The 24129-nt window shown below is 41.3% G+C and overlaps 1 long non-coding RNA gene across 1 annotated transcript in view; it reads left to right on the plus strand.

Annotated features, from left to right (window-relative positions):
* Positions 1–6: 6 nt before the first annotated feature.
* LOC146593454 (uncharacterized) overlaps positions 7–24129 on the plus strand; it is a 59666-nt gene continuing 35543 nt past the window's right edge. Inside the window, exons 1-2 of the long non-coding RNA XR_014896372.1 lie at positions 7–44; positions 3890–3972. This is a non-coding gene — a long non-coding RNA (uncharacterized LOC146593454). The remainder of the gene's footprint in view (positions 45–3889; positions 3973–24129) is intronic.

Consider the following 24129-nt stretch of genomic DNA (forward strand, 5'->3'; position numbering starts at 1 on the left):
GCGTTCCGGGGCGCGGCGGGTAGCGTGCGGCGCCGCTCCCTGAGGTAATTCTCCCTCCCTGGGTCTCCAGGTGCCCAGTGCCCCTGGCAGAGTCTTCCTGACGTTCCCGATGCTCACTGATCTCCGCTTTAAGCCTTTCCCGTTTGGATACTGGTGGCGCACGCGGGTTATTTTATGGMAGATTCCTTTTCAGAGGAAACGGGCTGTGTCGAAGCCCGTTTCTGAAAGTGGAGTCTTCGTTCTGGGGTGCAGCACTGGTTCCAGGCTTGCGTGTGTTGTCTGACCGTGCTCCCAACTGGGCTGGAGGACTGCAAAAGGCAGCAGTGCTCCTCAGTAGGAAGTGTAGGTGTAACTCGTTTTCTGAACATAATTTCTGCRACAGGATATATAATGAAGTGATAAATTCCTCTCAAGTTAGAAAATATTATTTCTTTTTTTAAAAAACCCTACATTTCTCTGAGAAACGAATGGGGAATAGTGTTTTGCTTTCAAATTTGTAAAAGCCAAGTTGTTTAGATGTGCTAGGTGACCCTGCTGAGTGGGGGGGGGGGTGGACTAGATGATCTCCAGAGGTCCCTTCCAACCTTACTGATTCTATGATTTTATAGATATGAACATTGCAAGCCTTCCTATAATACAGGCCAAAAAACAGAAACATGAAGTCAAAAGTGCTAAGAATTCTCATTCCTTGTGGGAATCGTACTTGTACCTTGTAAGAGGATGCTCTGGTTAGTTGGGATACTGATTATGAGTATTTTCTTTTTTCCTGTGTATCCTGAAGCACAAAAAAATATTTTTGCTGAAGAGGACTCTTATAAAGGATCTACTTTGCTTAAATAAAAAGAAGTTGTGGTCAGTTGTCACTTGCTGTAAAAAATGGGGGGGGGGGTCATTCAACTGATTTCAGCTGAATCCCAGTCTCTACACTGGACTTCATTTTCAAAGTTGAAAGCCAGTGTTCTGAACAGCAGTCTCTGCTAATTCACAGGCCCTTCCCCTCCAGTGAGTTACCATGCAGTGTTCTTCCAAAGTCTTTATCACCTTCAAACAAAACGTGCAAATACTTCACCAAAATAGTGTGACAAGCGTGCGGGGTTTTCCCATGGTGGAGAAATTCTTATGGGGGGGGGGAGATGCAGGATGATGGGAATCTAAGAATGACAGTAAAGATCAGGTGTTACAGCCTTAGAAGTTGCAATGTAACTAGCTGCACTCCATAACCTCTAAATTTCCATGTTTTATCATTTGGTTATGTTATTTAATCTCTTCTGGCCAACAACAGCTCTTAAATATTTCTCTTGATCAGTCATTCACTGAGATTTCTCTGTGTGAATGATCTGCAACTGCTTTCTTGCTATTTCTGGAGAAATAGCTAGAATTGTGTAGCTGACAATTATTTCTGCTCTGTAGCTGTTTTGTGCTCTGGGTACATTTTTCTCTTGTACATATCTCAGGACTTAGGAGAGGTACCCAGAAGCAGCATGTTCACAGAAGTAATTCAGCAGAATAGCTTTAAGTAACTTCCTTATGTTTTCACCTTTCCATAATAGTTCTTAAGCATATGTCTAAATAGCTCATTTTTCTTTTACATAGTTTTTCTCTTCCTTTTCCATATGGTTTCCCTCTTTCTGTTTTTTCTCTTCTCTCTARCTTGTTATTAACAACTCCCTGACTCACCAGGCAGAAATGTTGCTTTTTTTGTTGGTGGTTGAGATAAGTTGTCCAGTGTTTCATTCTATAGAGATCAGCAGTCCATAGACATCCCCMTAATTAGGATTTTTACTTTGCTAATTCATATCAGGTTTTTTCTTTTTGCTCCATGAGCATGTTTTCAATTAGAAAGACATATTGATTTGACTGAGAGCAGAGATGTCTTTTTCTTATGTTTTGTTTATAATCTTAGGCACAATTTTCCAGGTTTTTCTTTCTACCTTGTCTAGGCTTCTGGCTTCTTTCTGAAGCAGGAGTTACTGAGTCAGTTTCCACAGATTTTTAGGGAAAAGATGTGCAGAGAAACACATTTGGAAACAAGATCCTTAGATACAGTACTGACTGGAGGGAAGAGACCCAAGTTGGGTAGTGCTGCCAGTTATGCGTAGGATAGTGCGCAGGATACTCCTTTTGTAGATGGTATAGATGTGTTAGCTACCTGAGGAGGTTACTGTGTAATAAAACACCTTGCAGCTCTACAATGGTGTGAAGAACTAAGCCAGCTGATGTTCAGCTGCTGGCTCCGTGAGTCTCAGGTATAGCAGGGTCACAGAGAAGTTTGGAATTCAGATACTAGAGTTGCCTGGAAACTGAATGGTAGGAAGCCATGAAAGAGTTATTTTGTAGATTGCTGGAAAGGGAAGTAATTCATAGGTTGATAGGTGTTTCTGTTTCTGGATGGATGAATAACTCAATATCTGGTTGACCCATATTAGCGATGCACAAAATAGGAAAATGTTTTGCCAACACATTGCACTTGAAAGCTAGAACCTCCAAAACAGGTTGTTACTGGGACCTAGCTAACAAGAGTGCGTGGTGACGTTAGTCTTGTTGCCAACAAACATCCTWTTAGCTCTTCTCTTTGCAATTGTCATGTCAAGAAACAGCGGGATAATATGTATTTACAYGCACATTTAAAGGAGTAAGAATATAGCTGCCGTGTTACTTCGGGTGAACGAATCACGACAATCCTGGGAAGCCACTTGCTACAGTTCTGAAACTGAGCTGGGAAAGCAGCATTCTTGCCAGCTCCCACTGGTAAACGGGGGGATTTATTATTCACGCGAGTGCTGAGTCACTTTTGCTAAGCCAAGTACTTCTAAGAAAGTTCTTGCCAAGCTGAAACCTGAATTAGTCTGAATTGTCCATTGAATCATTAATTCACTGAGAAAGTCGTACTTGGAAAAAACACTTTGTTTCTGAACCCTGTGCAATTTGAATTAAATTCCAAGTGTTTGAAAGGGTTCAGTCAGAAGCAATCAGCGTAGACACCACATTTTAAAAGAAGTTGTAATTGGCTGTTAAGTCAAAGCTTTGAAGCTTTGATGGAAGAAGTGTTACAGGTTTAGTTACTAGGGAAATTTGAGAAACAATTAGGGCAGCTTTAAATTAATTACTTACAGTGTTTGTTCTGCGCCTATTGAACAATTGCGTTATATGGGTAAGTGGTTGAAATTATTTATCTGGGCAAGATAGTTTTGAACTAAATTGACCTCCTTCAGTAATTTAGTAGTTTGCTTAATTCCTGTACCGTATTCCCAATTTTACTAGTAGATAAGCTTGAGTGGGCATAAAAACAAATGTGTGTGAGAGGTTTCATGCTTCTCTGTTGACACCAAAATCACCTGTGCAGACAAATGTAGAGAAGTCTTTTTTTTTTTTCCAAAGGGGAATCTGAGGAGATCCTAAGTGAACTGAACTAACATACTCTTTCTTGATGGCCCTAACTGCTCCTACTGAGTTAATATCTGCTAGTTTTCAGTGTAAACAGAGCATTTCTAGTTTGTTTGTTTTTTTCTTACCTGTGTAACGTCCTTCTTAGGCTCATGAAATATCCAATAGTAGTAATTCTGTAGCGTGCAATTTAAGGAAACATARGTAGAGATCAGCAAATTTATTTGAAGTAATTCACCACTATCAATTCTGTTATACAGTAACTTTTTATGATACCATGTTGTCTTTTTATATCTTGCTTCATCTCTTCAGGGAGAAAAAGGCTTAATAGAAAAATATCCAAACAAAACATTTCCTTAAATACTCAAGGAAAATCAAAATTTGAGGGAAAAAAAAAAGTTGTTCAGTTTTGAAACCCAAAGAATGACTAGGGGCAAAACATTCTTAATGCCCATTTTTGAAGCACTGATTCATCTTTTGGTTTTCCTGYTTTCCACATTTCTAGCGGCGCTAAGCTATGGGACCAAGATTTCACAGAACTGCCTTGTGGACTGTGGCGGCTGCAAAAGAGGAGGCTTATTAGAGCAGGTAAATAATACGAGAATCTGGGTCAGTGTGTTTGTTGTATGTGAATTTGGAAAATTCAAAGATGTCAGTCCACTGTGTGAGCATCCACCCTGCAAGCACATTCTTTGCTCTTCCTCCAGATGTCACTCTGGCACTGTACAATCAGCCTGAACGTTCTTCATCCTGGCAGGAACGAATTTGTTATACTTGCCAGCTCAATCAGATGCCTCTTCATTGACTTTCTAATTAACAAAGAACTGGTACTGTGACTTGAGTTCTTATCTCAGCAGTGCCATTTCTTGCTGACCCCTGTCACTATAACTCAGATGAGTGCTGATATTCCTAAAGTGTATTTGATTCAGTATTAGATCCTATTCTTCCTAAATGTTTGGCAAAACACCTCCTGGTTTTTTGTTAATGGGAGATTGGGCTCTTCGTAAGCTCTCTGTGAGCAAAGAAAGGGGAGGTGCCCTGGGACTGCTTTTCCCACTGCTGGAATCTGCTGCTGTGGGAGAACTTGGCTTGCTCCAAGTTTTTCAGAAGAGCCAATTCAGTGCACAGGAATGAAATCTGTCATCAGTCTCTCTTTACTTGAGAAAATACATTCGAGGATGTTAGTTGAAGGTATTGCATGTCTTCCTTTTCCTAATGCTTACAACTGAAACTTTTTTTGTAACTATGTCAGTGTATACCTATGTTTCTCGTTGCCTGTATACAAGTACATTCSTATTTTCTTTGGGATAGCAGAGAGGCAGGTATGTATCAGAGCATTGTGTTCACAAGTATGCTTTAAGGCAAAGCTTGTGAATAAAACATAGCCACTGGTTTACAGGCACAGATACCATTTATTTATTCATATGCATAAAGCAGTTTTGGTGCTGTACATATACGCAAAGAAGACTTGCACATGGTCACATTTTTGTGTGGAGTGCATACATGATGACTGTTACATCAGAAATAGARTTACTTAAAACCCCTTGTTATGCAGAACAAATAAATCCTGTCACATCCCTTCTTGGAAGGAGCCAAAGCATCTGTGAAATCAACGACTTGATGTTGATATGTAGTGGAGTTATACATAAGAAAATAAGGTACATAGCCTTGTGGAAGTTAAGAGTCTTTAGAAGGGTGGGAAATAAATAATAGGAATCCCGAGGGCATCCCCAGCCACCAAATTCCCTTCATGAGAGAACATTTGGAATGTGAGTACCTTGTGTTTGATAACTAGAGTGACCTTCATACTAAGAATGCTCAATTTCAAGGCCTTCCTCCTTCAAGGTGCATCTTTCGTCCCTGCACTGGATCTGTTGGGGTTTTCTGGTGAATTTCTCTATGGTTTCCTGTACCAAGCTCCTCACTGTAGAACCTGAGCAGCTTCCAGGAGTGCCCGAAACAGAACGCCTGACATCTGTCATGGGGGGGTCAGGCGCGCTTTTCCTCTCCCCGTGGAGAGATGCATGTGCGATGTGTGCAATGAAGTGACTTGCTTTGGTAGGGCTCCTTTTTTTTTTTTTTTTTTTTTTTTTTTTTTTTTTTTTTTTTTTTTCTGCCTGTTTTTTTTTGACGTTTTTGTTTTCTGATTCAATCCCTTTGGCTTTCAGCTCCGGCTTCTGAATCTCAGCATCTGTCAGTGGTGCGATAAATTCTCTTTGGTGATAAGCGAACAGCTGCCAATAGCAAGAGCAAGGATGGCATTTGGGCTTTTTCCTGCTGTGTGAGAGCTTACAGTCAGCAAAAAAATGCACTGTGCTCACAATGGAAGAAGGCATCTCTTCTACCCAGCCTACTATTTTTTTTTCCAATTTATCTGCATCTTTTCCATCCGTGTTAAGCAGACACACATGAACAATTGTGCAGTATAATAGAGTCCTGAACCTAAAGGGCTGGAATTAATTGACAAAAGGCTTTTTTTATGGGTAGGTTCTGAAGGTGATAGTGGTAAGGGGATGAGAAAGGAATTTTGTTGTTGCTTTTGAGAAACGTGAATTTTTAGGGGAAGGATGATGATGTTTGGAAAGCTGCTTAGTCATGTGGGATGGTATTTCCTAGCACAGCAACCTGCTCCCAGTGAAATTAGTGGGGGACAAGAAGAACTTTCTGTGGAGTCCTAAATTTTGGAAGCATGTTCTTTTCATATATAAAGGTCTCTCTAACCCCAGCTTGCTTATAAAATTTTATCRTAGCTGGAATTCATGCCACCACAGAAAGCATTTCCAGACAAACTGTTTTGAGTACAGAGGTTTTGTTTCTCTAGTTGCAGTGAATTCATTTGAGTGAAACTCCAGGAACCTCGGGGTTTCTGACTTTTCTAAAATAAGAACAAGATCGTTCCTGTGACATTCGCAGTTGCCCCTCGCTTGACCAAAGCCTGAAAACAAATTTCTGGAGTGAGGGAAATCGTTTTACTAAGGCCTGGTTACGAGGCAAAACAGCCTTTATAGAAAGTAGTCCTTCAGCTGTGGTTTTTACAACTGTGACTTCTATAGTGGCTTCTGGATAGAGCATGAGGGAGAGGAGAGGCTGGACTTTCAAAGATGTTTCCTTATGTTTTGAGCCATATAGATACTCAGAATGATTTTTTTGGTGTCAGTGGAGATTAGGTGCCTATTCCATTGCTTTTATTACAAATCCATGCTGTTGCTTATGGACTTATGTTGATATTTGAATATCTTTGTAAACAGGAGCAATTCTTTGTAAAATGTGATAGGAGATACTCCTCATTAGATTCCATTCAGGATTTGTCTGCCTAAATCTGTTCAACCTTTTTTAGAATCCTTTCCAAACCTTTCATGTACTCTTAAACTTGACCTATGAACTGCTGCTATAATCCCAAACAAGGCCTGGGTATTTGGCCTTTGAGACCATCTGATGCCACTTACTTTGTACTCGGCAATTTTTACCTTCCACCTCAGAGGAGAAGCTTTGGACTGTCCATAGGGACTTGTTCATTTTGTTTTTTATCTCTCATACGGAATATATATATATATATATATATATATATCAGTGTGTGATTTTGTTAGGCAATGGTAATAAGATATGGGCAATAATCTCTGAAAAAAAAGGAACACTTTTTTTTTTTGCAGTTGTCTCTTGCTAGAAGTTGTGTCGTGTTAATGCATTAACACAAACAACCACTTTGTTCTTCATGACTACTATTTCTGTGTAATGATTTAAGATACGTTTTTTAGTTAAGAGATTAGTGAATCCAAGAGCTGTGCGGCTGTTGAGTGGTAATAACCATTAATAAAGATGAGAACTACAATGGGTTTTCTTTATCGCGCAGGATCGTTGAGCATAAGGCGCTCATCTATGCTTTTTGCGGTTCTGCCTAAGGGGTTTTAGCCTAAATCTAACATCTCTGTGGATCTGAAAATCCCTAGAGAGGTGACTTCTGATCTAGATAAGGTTTGGACTTTATGAGTGGTTCTTATAAAGTAGCCTTTGCCTAATTCCAAAATGCAGCTTCTCCAGCTCTTCCTGTGAGGAAATTTTGAATCTGAATCAAAGTGTGTACCTGGGCCAATGTTCAAGCAGTTCCTATCATTACTTGAAGAAAGGCATTTGCAGTTTTTGCTTGTGAACTGCTGGTGAAAAATGGGATATTACTATTTGTGACTTTCAATAGCATTTGTAGCTATTTGATTTTTTTTTTTTTTACTGTAGTTATATGAAGCATTGTTGATAGTACGGTAGGCTAAGCAGTATTAGACATTCCAGGTCAAAGGAGGGATAGTGCTACAGAAAAAAATCTGTCATTTCAGAGCCATAGAAGTTAAGCTGATCATTCAGTGCATTACTTTTGTCTTGTTTTTTCTTCATCTGCCAAGTTGAACATATGCAAATCATGTTTTTTCCTGCATGTGTTGCTAAATGCCAAAATCTCTGCTAAGTAGCGGTGGTATAGTTTGAAAATTTGAGATATCAAATTAAAGGTTTGCCTTGCYTCCAAAAATGCTTTGGGACAGAATGGTCTGGGAAAGAGGGGGGGAACAATTGTCTCATTCTGCTAGCTGCATAGTGGATATTGTTGCCTGTCTGCCAAGACTGAGTTTTTCCTATTGCTAGTTAATTTATACTACGAGATTTTATATTTTCCTCAGTTATCCTGATTACAAAAAGTTGAACCCCATGAGTTTGATCTTCCAAGAGATATGCAGTTAATATCTCTGTCCTCCTCCTTGTCTGCCTGGSTTTTTTAAGGCGTAGAGACCTCTAAATGCACACATATGTGAAGGAGACAGTGCACTAGGAAATTCTGGGTGGTCAGTGAAGAATGAAATACAGTATAAGTATCAAATTCCTGAACTTGTTTTTAATATTTTATTTCTAAGTGTGTTTGCTGTAGTAGTTATGCAAATAAATGCCGCAGTCCCACATCCACACAACGCCAGGAGCCTTAAAATGTTCCTTTTCCGCATTTACTTCCACTAAGAGTTCTCTGCATGGTAGAGACAGAAGGGGATTGGTATCCTGGTTTCCTGCCTAGTTTCCTTTCTTTCTTTCTTTTTCTTTCTTTCTTTTTTTTTTAATCAAAGTGTTTAATTATTTCATCAATTATGTCTAGATATTAAAAGTAACTTGCTGATTTTTTAAAAAAATTATCAGCTGTTAAACAAGACCCATACAAGATATTCTCCCAGTCCTGTAAGCATTTGTTTGAATTTTTCTCTGTTGCTTTCCAACTGCATCTTCCTTGCTGTATCCTTTGGATCACAAGCTATGCTTCATATCATATCTTGTCTGTTATACAAGTGTCATTACCATATCCTACAAGGGACTGCAGAGCACTTAAATTAGACCACCCCTGAGAGTCCCGTTGTGCTTCTGCTTCTTTTTCTATAATCTCAAAATAAGGATAAAACAGTCTCTTCTTTTGATACCGTACTTAGGTAAATTGGGGTGGAGATTTAACTCCCTATTCATATCCTACATACCAAATCACAGTGTGCTATTGCATCTTCGTAGCTTATGAAGCAGTTGAGATTCTGTTACTGTTGCCCGAAGCCATCCCCATCTTTATTCTGTTTCAGAGTGACTGGTAGGTAGAAAACTTTTTGCTTGATGACAGCCATATCATTAGAGCTACTACTTAGCTTGCTTCTGAAGTGTCACGAGCGTACACGCATGCGCGTGCACACACATGCACATGTGTGTACACACACTCAACAGCCTCACAAGGAGTTTAACAGCCACAGATGCTTTTTCCTGACTGGAGCTGGAAGTTTGAAAGGCAGCTGAATTTGCTAATGTTTGTGCTTTGATATAGAGTGTGAGAAATGTTGATGAGGCATGAGGCAGAACAGCTTGCTCTATTGCTGCTGTATAGACTCTGCAGTGCTGACAGTAGTTAAAAAAATGGCATTTGTACATAAGCTTAGTTAATATATAGAACTTAGAAGACAGCTGGGAGCAGCTATGGGCAATGACCATGGTCTCTCTCTGTCTGTCTCCCTTTCTCTCCATTTTTAATAGAGTTACTTCCCTGCCCAGAACTACACCTTAATTTTCAATCACTTTACTATTACTAGGAAAGGCTGACATTTTGGGAACATGTGTACAGTATGAATATGGAAGTGCCCGTGCTTTGTCATACAAGCAGTCTGCAATGAAGTCATAGTTATTTTCATGGATGTTAGCAATGGTGACATTTTTGTGTAAAGTATAAAATGCTGTGTTCTTCTTGCTGGAGGAGGAGTCCGTAGCGTGGCTCAGCTGGGATCTTTTAAAATCGAAGGCCCACTGGAAGGGCTGTGCTATCTTGGCTCCCCACGAAATAGTTCTGTGTCTTCTCCCCTGAACTTGCCTGAAAAAACCTCTGCGATATTGGGAAACTGTTTTAACAGCCATTGCTTTTATTCTGTCRTGCTGTGCTTGGCCTCTCCACTGTGTGTTGTGGAGGGAGAACAGATAACTCTACCAACACCAGCCCAATGCTATTAGAAACATGGCTACATGTGACACGGCAAAGACCAACATAGTGTGTTCCCCTGCTCTGATCTGAGGACCCACCATCCTCCCGGTACTCTTGCAGTCCAGTCCGCATTCACTGTCATACTACTGAGCTGCTTTCTCACATCCAGAAGCTGTGCTAGCAGTTCAGGAGTGAGTCCTCTTGGTTCCTTCGCAGACCTTGTTGGCCATGCTGCTAGAGCAGGAAAAAGCCTGACTACAACACTGCCCACAGCTGTGAATTGCTGTGATGTTTCTCAGCACATGGAGAAAACTGTGGCTTCCAGCTGGAGTGAGGAGTTGTAGAATGAGCAACAGATAACTTGCATTCTGTTGAAAAACTAATAGTCGATGTCAGACTCCCTGTGGTGGTGATTGGTTTCCATTCTTCCAACTTGCATTGTCAGAAAAAGAGCAAGATGCACTAAGAGAGCAGATGAGGAAAGCAGCTTGTTGTGTTGTGCTCTGTGGGCTGCCTAGGCCAGCTTTTTATGTGTTTTGAGTTCATTTATGGAAATGATTCCATTATATTTGTGTTCTCCTCAATGACAATTTACTGCAGCTTTCAACAGGAGGAGGCTGAGTAGTCAAAGCAGCTGTATCTTTAATTGGGAAGAGACAATTCCTTGTTAGGTTAAGACCTAGGAGAACAAGTGGCCTCTCCTGAACATTAATTTCTCTGTATCCAAGTTGTCTTTATTTTCTGTGAGCGATTTTCAGATAATTTTCTGAACTAACAGTTGCAGACACTGTTGGTGGGACCGGCTGGTGGACTAGCATTAATGAGCAGCCTTTTCCCCTGGTAATCCCATGGACTTCATTGTGCAAATGTGTTTTAAGAGAAAGAGTTCTCCCATGAAGACTAGGGTGCTTGCTGTGGAGTACTTAAGTYTGTCCTTAAACAATGCACATGGGTGATTTGGGGTTTTTTTAGTCTTACAGTATTCTTCTTTGTGTTTTCCATGTTGAGCATGCATCAGCCCTCTGAAGCGGGTGCCACATACCTGTGGAATCAGTGAAAGAGTATCTRTGTTTCTCTCTCCATTGCAATTCTGAAAACAAAACAACAACAAAGACAGCCACAGCCTCATTATTATTTCATTATAACTTCTAACATGAGGAGATCAAGCAATTTTCACCTTTTTGAATGTCATTTTCTGACTGGCGGTGGGAAGAGACCAACTGTGGCTATGTGTGAATGCAAATTTCTGAGCACGCTGTGCAAGGGCACTGGTGAGTTTCAGGCTGTTGGAATGCTTTTTTTTTCTCTCTCTCTCCCCTTTCCTTTTCTTTTCTTTTCTTTTTTTTTTCTTTTTGGTGGACTAGTAAGTTATTAGGATGTGGACTTGTCAAACAGGCCTGCCAGGTTTTCAGCAGTCATCCCAAGTGGACTGCCTAAGAAAGGTCTGGCACTGTATCACATGGAATGACCAATGATATGTCATATATTTTTAATGGGCAAAATGTTTTAATAAACATTCTGTCTCCTAAAACACTGGATTTTAAAATAGGTTTTAGCCTTGAGCTGTGTAGCTACCCAGCTGTGAATTTTATAAGGCAACAATCTCCACATCATTAGATGTTATGACTTATACTCCAGCTACTGCAATAGTAACTATTTTCACACATTTAAAAAAGTTTCAAATAACAATGAAAGGAGGCATGGCTCTACTTTGAAGGTTTTCTCAACCCAAATTAACTCTATAGAATATGAAGACAGGCATTTGTTGTCTTTTCATGAGCTACATGTTTCTGTTTATTCATCACGTGCTGATATTTGTGCCTGACCACTTTAGTCATGTAGCCTGATAATTTTGAAAAGCAAAATTATTTTTTTATCCATATGATTCTTGTATCTTCAGCCAATCCAGTTTCAACTGAAATGTTGCATGATGAGGCAGAGTAGAAACAAGCTTGATCTTTGTAGCTGTATTGGTTCAAAGGAAAAGCTATGGGTATTTTCTGGGTTACAACAGTTAGCTTGCTTTATGCAGAGGCATGTGGGACCAAACCTAAAGTAGAAAGATCACTAGTGGCCCCTCTTTGGGCAACCCAACTTCTTCCTCTACCCTCCTCTTTTTGCTATTTGTTGAGGGGGAACAAAGCAAAGGATTTTTTTTTCCCTCCAAGAAAAAGAAATTATTTAAATTTGCAACTAGAGCATTTATTTAACTTACTAAAAATCACCTTTTTCCAAACAAAAGACATTCAGTTACCATTTCAATATTCATTCAAAAATTGTGCAAGAAGCAATTCTTTTACTAGCTTATAACTTTCTTAAAGCTCTAAAACAAGGCTACAGACTTTCTTTCCTTTTTGTATAGAGCAGAAAGAGAAACACAAACTTGGCCYGAAGAATCTGACCAGATGCAATTGCAGAGGAGCATTAATCTTTTACAGGGTGCATAATTCCATCTAATGTCAGTGTTGTCAACTAATTGATCAACTGTATGTATGTAACTATATTTAGCAATATAGTTGCATAAGGTCAAGTTTTTCTTTTAATGTTGGTAAAAAGTAATTACATTTCTAGCAGGAAAGGATTTCAGGAAGAAACCTTTTATTACTGGTCACTTTTTTTTTTATTATTTTTTTTTTTACTAGCAATTAGAAATTAGATTTTCTTTTCAGATTGGGTATGTCTCAGTTTTTGTTGACTACCTGGAGACTGAAAAGAGTTCTTATTTTCAGATGCACAARTATTTGCTCTGTGAGTATCAGTGTACCTACAGAACAGCAAGTTAGCTATCATGAAGACCCATAGTACCCCATCTTTCCTTTTATGAAATATGAAAGGGGGAACTTCTCATGAAGCATTAAATTCTCTTCAAGGGACTCAAATCCACAGCCACYCTATAGCAACTTTAGGGGATGAGGCCCCAGAGGGAGCACGGTTGCCGATCTCTATTATTAAGTAAATAGCAGTTGCTCAATATGATCAGGCTCATGTGAAGAAACTGACCTCCAGGTCAGTGTCTCAAAGACACTAAAGAAAACACCTAAAAAAAATAAAACGCAAAGAGCCTTGAACAGAAGTTTGAAAGTTTCTTGTTCAGGTCCACCATTCCTCATCCTTCTTGCATTCTTGCTAGACTTTCTTTCCAAGATCAGTATGATTGCTTCATAGATTTGGCATTTTCTATTTCAGTGATGACCAGAGGTCAAACAGATTGGGGATCCTGAGTGCTAGTTGCTATAAAGACAAATGGCAAACAATGTGTTGTTTCTGTTCCAGTGTTTTAAGCCTGAAAAAACAGCCACAGCAAGAACAGAAGAACAGATARGGTAGAAGGCATAAGCAACAAAGTAACTGAATGAGCGCTCTGCTCAGGAAGGGACCATGTAGGCTTTAGTTCTGCCGATGGTCTTGTGTGGCCCTTGGCAGAGGAATGAAAATGACTTTGCCTTACACTGCAGTGCAGTGGAAGATTGTTCGCAATAGTGTGCCTAGACTTGCCTGTTATTTTCCAGTTCTTTACAGGTAATTGCAGTTTCTTGTATTTCAGAGCTGATGTCTATACATCTAGAGCTGTAACGCGTCATGTTCTCTAAAGCTCTTACTGGGTCTGCAGAGCCTCTCACCGAGGCTGTGCAGTCTCGTCACATTAATTCCTGAGAGTGCTTAGCACTTTGTAGGACTTTGGTGTTGACTGGTGTAAAGCTTTCCTGCGGGTTCTCTCTTACGATCCCTGTTTGTTGCCACTAGCCAGGTTTTACTGAGTCCTGTATCACTGCCCTCCCCGTTCCTCACGTGATGCCGGTAAGTAGCAGCCAGCTATCTGGCAAATAAATCTGCTTCCTTTTAGATGAAAACATGAGTCAGGTATGTTGCTGCTTGTTTTTGCTTTGATGACTATGTCTATTAGACAGTGATTTCCAGCACATAACTCTTACTGCTGTCACCCATCATAAACTCCATTCCCACGGGCCTGACAAAGTTGTGTAGTGCTTCAGAGCAATGTGGCCTTTCTGTGGCAGGAGGGTATTCCTGCCTATGCCACCTTACCTCTCTCARTTCCCCTAGAGCTTGGGCCTGGAGAGCTGCCCACTTTAGCGTAGCATCACGTCGAGGGCTACTGTGGTTGATGTGAGAGCGAAGGAACCCGCGGCCGAGCAGTGAGCGGGCAGTGTCTGGAGGGAAGGCTGTGCTTTCATTTCTGCTATGTCATTGCTGGAGCCCACTTGGGCGTGGAAGTGCAGAAGGATGGGACACCCCACCAGCTGAGACAGATAGTGACCTCCTCCTGGGTCTCTTTGTATGGTCAAACACCCTCATGAGTTAAAGAAAGCCATTTGATCGTGAAGACAAGGGCAAAGGGACCTCATGTTTTGGTAAGTATTCATGAGACACTGTCTTTTCCTCCCCAGCACATAAAGTAGGGATGGGTGAATAACTCCTTCCCTGGAGGAGGAAGAGCTGTACAAATGCCTCCCTTATCTTCTGTTTTATGACGCACGAGTACCTGAATTCAGGGTGCAACCAGGGTGGCATATGCTTCCTCGTGTGCCGTTTTGATACCAAGAACGGAGCACTGCAAGCCATAGCACAATATTTGCACAGCCTGTGCATGGATTCAGTTAAGTCTTGAAAGACTTTGTGGGTTATGACATTCCCCTAAATGTGCTGAGCTTTCTTTAACCTTTCATAAAACATTGTGATCTTTATGGACTGTATCATATTGTGCAGTAATGTGCTTTATTGTCCACAGAATAAGCTTTTCTTAAAGATAATTGGAAAGCTGGAAATGGCTGCTATCGGCTGATTTTTTTTTAATACATTATTTCTGAAATGGGCCTGGTGTAATAATGACCCTATCTGTTCAAGATTTAAGATTTGTCTTGGCAGAGAAAATTGATCCATTTCACCTTTGTCTAATGGAAATTTTTATCTGGGATTATCTGTTTATGTAAATGAATGTTCCTCTGAAAAGAGAACTTGAGGGGGCTGTAAATCTCAGTGACACTTTAGTTTCATGGGGGGAAAATTGGAAAGGATTCTAGTATTTATCTGCCTGAAATTGGTTATAAAAACAAAATTATCTTCATGTACCTGCTGCATCTGATGTTTCCTGGAATTTCATTACCTTTTTGAATAATGCGATGTTACACTCTATACGGGATTCTCTCTGATTAGCCCCGAAATTGTTGGGGGGTTGCTTCCTAGCATTATAATTATCAGGAGAAGGCAGCCTGTTTGGGGCAGTGGGATTCTGATTCAGTGTCCTAATGGGTACCAATTAGCACAACCACATTATTCATAGAGCTTCGTGTAGAGCGTAGAAAATACACCACATTTCTTTTTCCCGCTTTAGATTTTTTTTTTAACTGAGGAGTGAATGTAATTATAAGGAAAAATGTCTTTGGCTAATCAGCTTTTGTTTACAATGTACAGAGCAGGATTGAGAATGTAACATTTAAAGTAATTTTTTAAGCATCATCCTTAAAATCAGTTTCACTCTTAAAAAGACAGACTAGATATATTTGCTGAATTTCCTCTTGAGACAGAGATGACACAGAACAGAGCAGGTGAGATCCTCACTGCGGTAGCCATGCCGAAACACAAAATTTAGTTTGTGCGCTGGCAGTGAACACAGTTGCCTAAGACTGCTGCTGTAAATACACTCCGTTTTCTGGTGCTTGGTGGGACTGACAAAAAATGAAAAGATAAACTTATTTTTAACCTATTATTGAATTTAAAAAATAAGCTGTACAAGAAGGTGCAAGCTTTTTTAATTTGATTTTAAAATTAAACAAGCTTAAAACCTCATGTATTTTCCCATTAAAGCAAAACTACTTTATATGTAAAAAGCTACTTTGTCGTTGTCATCTTTGGCAAACCAAATGAGATTTCAATAGTATAATGACATGATACTGTCAATAGTACATACCAGGAGGGAGCAGAAAAGCACATACGAGACATAAACATGCATTTAACACATGAAACTCTTGTTGCTATGACTTGCAATCAAATCTTGCTGCTTTTCTGGAGTGGAGGAAAAAGCAGTTTCTATCTTTTAGCCATGAAAGAGTTAGCATGTACTTCAATGTGCACTTGAAGCTGTAGAAGATTGCCCCGTATATCCAAAGCTAATTAAGTGGCTTAATTTTCAAATGTCATTGAGAGCTTCTGGTAACTCAGAACCTTTAAAAAACAAACTACCTACCTAGATACCTACGTAAAAGATAGGAGCCTAACTTCAGATACTCTCCATGCAGCTCTTCCCTGGTGGATTTCAACAGGAGTTTAATGAAGGGGGGATTTCCCCTCTGCCATTAGCAGTCTTGGCTGTAATTGATGCTAGATTGAGGTGCAATGTGACTTTTTTTCCAACAGTCCAGCTTAGCACAGCAGTTAAAACTTAGAGTAAAATCAGCATTTACCCATGGCTTTCACTCTGCGGTATCTGGCAGATCTCACTTGAATCTTTCATGCCTTAGTGTTGGTTTATTTTATGCCTACAAAACTTCGAGGAAGGAAGGTTCCCTCGTCAAGTTCTTTATGTGTGTGAGTTTCTGCTTCATGTTTCAAGCAGTCTGCTAGAAATATAAATTATTACCAGCTCATTAAGTCTGAAATAAATCAAGTGGAAGATTACAAAACTCCATGGATTACAGTGCGCACAACTCGAAGTAGAAGTGTATGATTAAAAACAAAATGATCTTCATTTTTATTATGGAATAATAGTTCTGGGTCTGGCTGAAAAGGTATGGGAGATGTATTTTCTGGGCTGGATCATTGTAAATTGAATCTCACTAAGGATGCTCAAGATGGCTCTCTACAAGCATGGGACTCTTCTGAGAGTATGGGCTAAGAAATGGTGAAGGAAAAGAAATACATTTTGGAATTAATATGTGATAGTTGCATGAAACTCATAGCACAGTAGAGAAGTGKCATCCTACCTTGAGAAGTAGGCACAGAGATCACTGCAAATTCAGCCTCCTCTAGAGTGGAAGAGGAACAAGCATGTGGCAAAGCACGGCTGGTCCTAGAAAATACTTTGTCTAAAGGGAACTGCCACGGGAACAAAATATGTGGCACAGCCTCACCTAATAAACTAGACGGTGAATGGGTAGTCTGCCTAACAGGTCTTACGAAGGCTGCTGTAGACTCCTATGGCTAGATGGGTCTAGACTGCAGCGTTTTTTTTTTTTCTCTCTACTGGGCTTGGTGCCTCTTAGCTGAAACACAGCAAGTAGAATTAGTGTGTCAAAGTCACCTGTGACCTCCCTAGTGTTCCTTCCCTGGCACTGAAGCATTTGGATACTTCAGTCCCAAGCATTGCARAAGAATCCTAATAGGTTCAGAGGCCCTAATATGCTGAATCTCTGTTCACATGTGTGACTACAAAGGCRAAGCATTTCAGGCTCATGTAGGAGCTTTGCTCCAAGTTCAGGGCTTCCAAGACTTTGCTTTGCTTAGTCTCTATTTACATGTAAATGCATATCTAGTTCTTTGCAGAACTGGAGCCATGGATAGGCTCTGAATCCTTATTTGTTTTATTTAAAATTAGTAATGATAATAATGAAAAAAAAAATGCTTAGGCAGAAGCCCTGAGTCTTGAGAATAGTTTGGTTGACAACTGTAACTACCCAGCATAAAATATTAACATAGAGATTATTTAAATSCTAGTTTCAGGAGGAGAAGTTTGGAAGTGTGTATATGGGTAAATGTATATTTACAGCAAATCTTTATTTAAAATAAACTTTTCTATTTAGCTTGTTTCCCCCGGTTTTGTTTCAGTTTCAGCAGAGCTGAAGCAAAATAAAACCAGATGTGTGGTGAAGCAGGCGTTTTGTATTGTATGCGTCTCACTATGTGTAGGCATCCTAGAATAACAAAATAGTATGTTAGGCATGGAGGAATGTGATATGAGGTAGACACTTTGCATCACAGATAAAATTAGAACTTGATTTTGCTGCTCATTCCACCAGATTATTCAGGCATTGTCAGGTATACTCAGATTTGGTTAAACCTTATCAGTCCTCACAATGCAGAGAAAATGAGAGTATTTTACAAAGTGTGGAAGCAAGCATATTAAACACTGAAGTAAAAATGAAGGTAACRTGTTTAAAAACTCAATGGGATATTTTTCCTGGTGTCCCACACTAAATGTATGTCTGTGTTTAAATGCTAGTTTTATGTTATGCTTCATGTGTGAGCCTGAACTGGAGAAATATTTTTTGCCAGCATAGAGTAAACAGTATTGCAAATTCAGAATTTGGGTTTCCCTTCAACTGATTTTAATGTCCWCCTGGTTTCTGTAGCAGGATACAGTAAAGCTACATCTCTGTTTCTCTTCTCTGCAACCCCAAAGATGGTTACACACAATGAAGAAAGGAAGAAAAAAAAGTGGACCATCTGTAGATGCAGATGGGGATTTGTGGACGGTGTACAAGTTGCAGTCACTGAGTAAGCAGAGATGCCCAAAATATGTCATCCAAATTGACCAATCAGGCTGGTAAGAGGAACATTAGCCTGCTTGGATGCATAGTCGAACAAGCCCTCCCCAGCAACTGTGCAGCTCACGCAGGCAGTCAGACACTCGATCAGGTCATCATTCCAGCTCAGCAGCTGGAAACCAGCCAATTTTACCTGTCAGCTTGGTTGAAATGTCCTAAAACTAGCAAGCTTCATTTTGTTTTTGTAGATGATGTTACAAGAAACGTCTGCTTTTCCTTTTTTCTTTTTTTTTTTAGGGGTCATGCAAGATCTTTTGACATATTGGTATGCTCTGAAGGATAGTTTGAGTACTAAGTGTTGTGGTGATGCTACAGAAATTGAATGGACTGTGTTGTGTTTGGCCAAATGACAGCTAGATCTATTTCAATTACATGGATTTCTTTTCCGTTCTAAAAGAGAACAAAACGCCCAGAACCTTGCATTTGTTGGGGAATTAGGTTCCTAGGGTAAAGATAGTCTATTTCTGTTCTCTTCTTGAGAAAAGATTGATTTGAATTGGAAGATGTAAGTGTTCGTCTACAGCAGAATGGCTAAATGTTCTGACCTTATTAGATGTCAGTTAACCTTGTTTGACCTCACTTAAAAAAAAAAAAAAAAAACTCATCAAGCCCGGTCTGTTTTCCACAGAAGGTTTGGATTTCTATCAGGGTTGTTCCAGGTACGTGTGGTCCTGCCTCAGGGAAGGGGAAGATCCTTACATGGTTCTGCAGCGCTGAGAAAGTGGTTTTGGCAATGCTTTCTCTCAAAACAGTTTTGATGAGTGCTGAAGGAGCATGACAGTTCCCTGCATACTTGGGGACATAGCTAGTAGCAGTGAGATGAAAATCAGAACAGGAAGAGAGAAATTGAATAGGAGRAGGGGACTTAGCCCTTGGAATATGAGTTCCCAATACGAGGAGAATCTCACTGAGAGCAGTGAGTCCATGGAGTCGTCCTAGTGATTAGGAAGAGGTGTTACGCCTGGACCTTTTCCAACCTGGACAATACTCCAGGAAACTTCCTGTAAGGATCAGACCCATGCCGCAAGAGCGTGAGCATTCGTAGTTTAATACAGCTTTTGTGCCGATAATGGTTTGTGCTTATGTAAAAGAGACAAATGCATTCACTTCCGTGGAAGTCGCTGGATGTTAAACTGACAGGAYAGAAGGTGGGCCAGGGCTTTAACGTGCAGAGAGCACTGTCCGAGGTTGTCCGTCAGTCGCTGTGTCAGCATATGTACTAGCTTGTCAACACGAGCCAAATCTGATCGCAGCCCCGCCAGCCCTACAGTTGGGCAGCTAAATGTTCTTCAGTGGATTAACTGACTTACATCAGCATAAATGAGACCACAGTTTTTCTAAGTATGTCGTAAAGCACAGTGAATTGTACAGCTAGTCCAGTACATTATTCGTTGCCAAGGTTTTTAGGGTGTCTGAATATGTGTCATCTTTCCTCGTGAATTCCTGAGCTCTTTTTTTTAAAAAAAAAAAAAAAAGAAAAAGACAAAAAAGTGGACATGAGGATGGAAGGATTGGGGGGGGGAGGAATAGAACTGATTTTGGTGTTTTTTTCTTAGAAGTAATAGGCTGGAATTTGCCAAGTGCAACTGTGAAGGAACATGAAGGGGAGTTTTGCCCACAGGCTTGAGTTCCTTCCAAGCAACTTTTCTTCARACTGGGGTCCAGATTCAGATATTGCTTACTGCTGTTGAAATACTCCTGGGATTTTCAGCTCTAGAGTAACAGACAGCCCAGCCCAGCTCTTTACATGACGTGCTGTGACTGTACTTTGGCATACTGCATTTGTTTGCCTGAATGTCTAAAGCCGGTTCATAATTTAGAGAGGGCAGTTGTGACCATGGCGCTCTCCACAGTTCAGCCTTGCAAGCAATTTCCCCATTTGTATTTCATGCCACTTTTCCTTTTAAATGAGCCTGGTGTTTTGTGAGCTGTAAAGAATCTCCAGGTCTGCTTCTGCAGGACTACAGAGCAACAAGCCTCCTTGTAATGCCTTTCAGGATGGCTCCACTTGTAATAATTGTGTCACTAAAAATACTCCCTTTTACTTGGGAGAGCATAGTCCATCTCACAAATCATCCAGATAAGAAGAACCGTATCCACAGCAGGTAGCATTTTTAATGTATCGAATTTTCTCTGGCAGCTGGCAGTTTTAAAATAAGGCCCACTCTTCATTCTCTTGCAGGAGATGATACAAAAAGCTAGTGCATGTTACTGGTTGGCTCCGGTGTTCCACTGCAGAAGTGGCTGCATTTCTGTGCTTAGAATAGCGAGTGCAGCCCAGAGTCTGACAAAACTTTATSCTTAGGTAACTAAGGATACTGGTAGAACTAGCGGTAAAAGGAGAGCCTTGGCTCCCACTGTACTTGGTAAACTATGTCGTGTTGACAGTATGTTTGGTTATAGTCACGTGTAGTTTATTGCCTGTTAACTAAGAACACCGAAAATGCAAGGGCCACCACTGAAACATGTAGCAGGGTTGTCAGGTGGTTTTCTTCTCACCTTAGGGAGTATTTTATGCGTGAGACATAAGAGACTGATAGCAGTAGGGTCGCGCTGCCTGGGTTGGTGCATCACTCCTGATCTTCTGGTCCAGTAGGGAGACAATGGCAGAGAAGTGAAGGGAGTGATGAAGGGCACACAGTGGGAGTCAGTGGCAGAGCAGTACTTGACCCCTGGAGCTCTCAATTCACTGCAGCAACTTTTTGCTTTCATGGAGATTTTGCTGTCTTTGTGGAACCCGCACAGAGACTCAAGAGAGTTGTCACAGAGCTGCCTGAGACCCCCCTTGGATGGCACCTTAACCCAGCTGCAGTTTAGCCTTTCTGTCCCTTCCTGGCTCGCTGACTCAAAGTGGAGGTTCTTCCTCCCAAGCCCACTGAAACCATTAAGCATCTTCACTGGCTCTCTCTAGTCTTTGGCTCTGGGCCCTTTTTTGCGTTCAGTGAAAGCCTGTAGAGGAATACCAAAGCCAGCAGGCTGCATCGGTTTCTCAGTGTTGTTCTCCCCTCCCACTCTTTCCTTCTCCTTTGCTACTCCCTCCACCTTCTCTGACTCTGTGCTTTCTCCCTGCTTCCTCCTAATCCCTCCTCCTCTCCCCCCCCCCCAAACAAAGTCTTAGGTTCTTCCTGCTTGTAATTTGTCGCTAATCAGCTGTCAGTGTTGGAGCAATGATGAGAGGTTCATCTCTTGCTGAGGGTAATGGCCTTAAAAGTCACAGAGTCAATGTCAATGGGATCGCTCCAATTCAATCAGAGACCTGAATGAGAAATGGCCCCCGCTGACATTAGCGCTCATTTTGAGCCCAAGCATCTGGGCCCTAGTAAATAACCATCAGTGGGTGGGTCCGGGGGACAGGTCATTAGCCCCACGAAAAATAAATATCGTTTCCCTTGATGGCTGCGAGTAATTTAGCTCAGACGAGGAAATTTCACCCTAGATTAAGTATGATGAGCCAATATCAGTCAGAGGAGGCCAAACAGTGAGAGCTTGATGAGATAGAGGGAAATTTATATGCAGCTGGCTGAATGCAAGATGAGTTTAAAGAAATGATGTACTCTTCCACTCTTTAGCCATGTGCAATGCCAGGCAGCATGTCTCCTGCAACTCACGCCCCCTTCCCTACACTCTAGGCCCCCCTCTAGCCTGTGGGCACACGTTTGTGCACTGCACAGCCTGTACACCGTCATTCCCACCCCCCCTTCACCAGCATAACCCTTTGCTCTCAAAAAACTGGCTCTTGCGCTGACAGTTTTCACACGTAACGCTTTGGAATCTGAGCAGCAGCAGCAAGCAGCTTCCGGAGAGGAGCTTGCCATGTCCACAGGCTTCCACACAAGTCACAGCCGTGGCCAGACCTGTCTGTCTGAAAACAGTAAGAGGGGCTTACTTGCTCTGGAGGCCCTCAAGGCCTGTTGCCCACTCCCCTTCTCTTAAACAAATAGCGTAATAAGCTTCCTGCTGTATCTTTGTTCTGCCTGCTTTCTCTTAGTTACTTATTTATCCCATCAGTCTAATCCATGATATGCTAGATGGACATTAATTCCCTCCCCCGCCCCTTTTTATTGGGAGCACATGTTGGGAATCATATTTTACGTTTCCTGGAAACAGCGAGCAGGAAGCTCGTCTCTCCTTCATTGGCCCAGCAATACCTCCCTAAAGCTGTGGCTGGAGGCTGGGGCCTGTTCCCCAGGTGTGCTCTGACTACAAATCAGGCACACTGTGGCAGCCAACTTGCCTCTTTTTGATATGGATTTTGGGAAGGACTCCATGGAGGTCTGGGATGGGAGCGTGGGATGAACACAGTGAGCTGGGATGTCAAAAGAGAACCAAAGCAGGCCAAGAGCAGATGAAAATCAGTGGAAACTGTGAGGAGAAGCAGGTAATTCAAACATAGAGGTGAAGGAGGGAACTGCCAAGGAAAGGAAGCAAGAGACCTTTGCTACAACCAGTGCATGCTTTGGCTGGTTCTTGGGAGGCCAGTTTTTCAGGGTTAGAACAGGAACAGAACAGAAATCAGCCAGAAAGTTCTGGTCTAAAGCCAGGTTGCTTTGTCCTTTATTTCTGCCTAGCTGGTGCATTTCCTTGTGCCTGAATATTTATCGTGTTTTGCTCATGTTCTCTGTTGCCCCCTGTAAAATATATCAGCCACAGAAGACCGGGCAGTTAGTGGCTTTGACAGAGACAAAAAGGGTGGAAGTCTGCTGGGGATGCAGGGTGGATGTTTTTTTTGTTTTGGTTTGGTTTTGTTACAGAATTGACTCAGAAGACAGACACTTCTTTCTGTCAACTCACCAATTTGCACATTGTTCTTCGTGTAATGACAAAGCACATTTATGCTGTGAAACTGCTCCGTCATTGTGTTTGAGTTCACCACGAGCAAGTTCCAGCAGGTCACTGAGTATTCAGCAGCAGGTGCATATCGGTTATGGGGGTTATGTTTTTAAGAAACAGTGCTTCATATGCAAGTGTTCCTATACATGTCAGCATTTTTTTAATGTAGAGTACAGTAAAAGAGCAATTACCTTTGTAAAGATTCTGACCTACAGAATCACTGTTAAATGCTGGGCCTTCCTGTTGTGCTGAAGGGTTATCCAAAGTATGAAGAACAAGAAACTGAAGTTCCTGAATAAATGTATTAGGCATTTAATATTTCACCCAGCCTAACAATGTCTCACCAGCATCTCTGAAAGATTCCTCTGAATTATACACTGTGCAGGTATGGTCATTAGATCTATGTCAATTTACTCAAAAGAAGCTCTGGCCAAGATAGAGGGTCTGAGGCCGAAGAAAACAGAAGTGAAAAGAAAAGCTTTTGCACAGATACATCTCCTGTTTCCAACCATCTTGGTTTTGAACGGCTGTTGAATTATGTCTTCAGTGCCCAGGAGCTACAGCAATGTTGGCTAGYTTATGGGGCTGTGGAGTGTCCCTGGGACAAGCTTTGTATTCAGCAGTCGTGGATAACACTAGTGTTCAATAGGAGCCAATGTCATCTTCTGCTTTTGCATATTCCCCTCCACAAGCTCGCCTCTCTCCTCGGCTCTGAGTTGCACGTCAGGCTTCTCTTGGCACCCAGAGATGAAGATTTCCTTGTGCTTTCCGGAAGGGTGGCAGATTGGCTCCCCACCTGCAGGGTAACAGTGGAGGTGGCAGCACAGCCCATGGGAGGATGCTCACATTCTCTTTCTGRTCTCTAATTTAGAGCTGGAATCAGTGAGGCATACTGGAAAGCTGTGTAAAAGAAAAGAGGACGTATTTGACCTTTGTCTG

This window comes from Rhea americana, unplaced genomic scaffold (assembly GCF_003343005.1).
Source record: "Rhea americana isolate MKP2758 unplaced genomic scaffold, rheAme1 scaffold_294, whole genome shotgun sequence".
NCBI lineage: Eukaryota > Metazoa > Chordata > Aves > Rheiformes > Rheidae > Rhea > Rhea americana.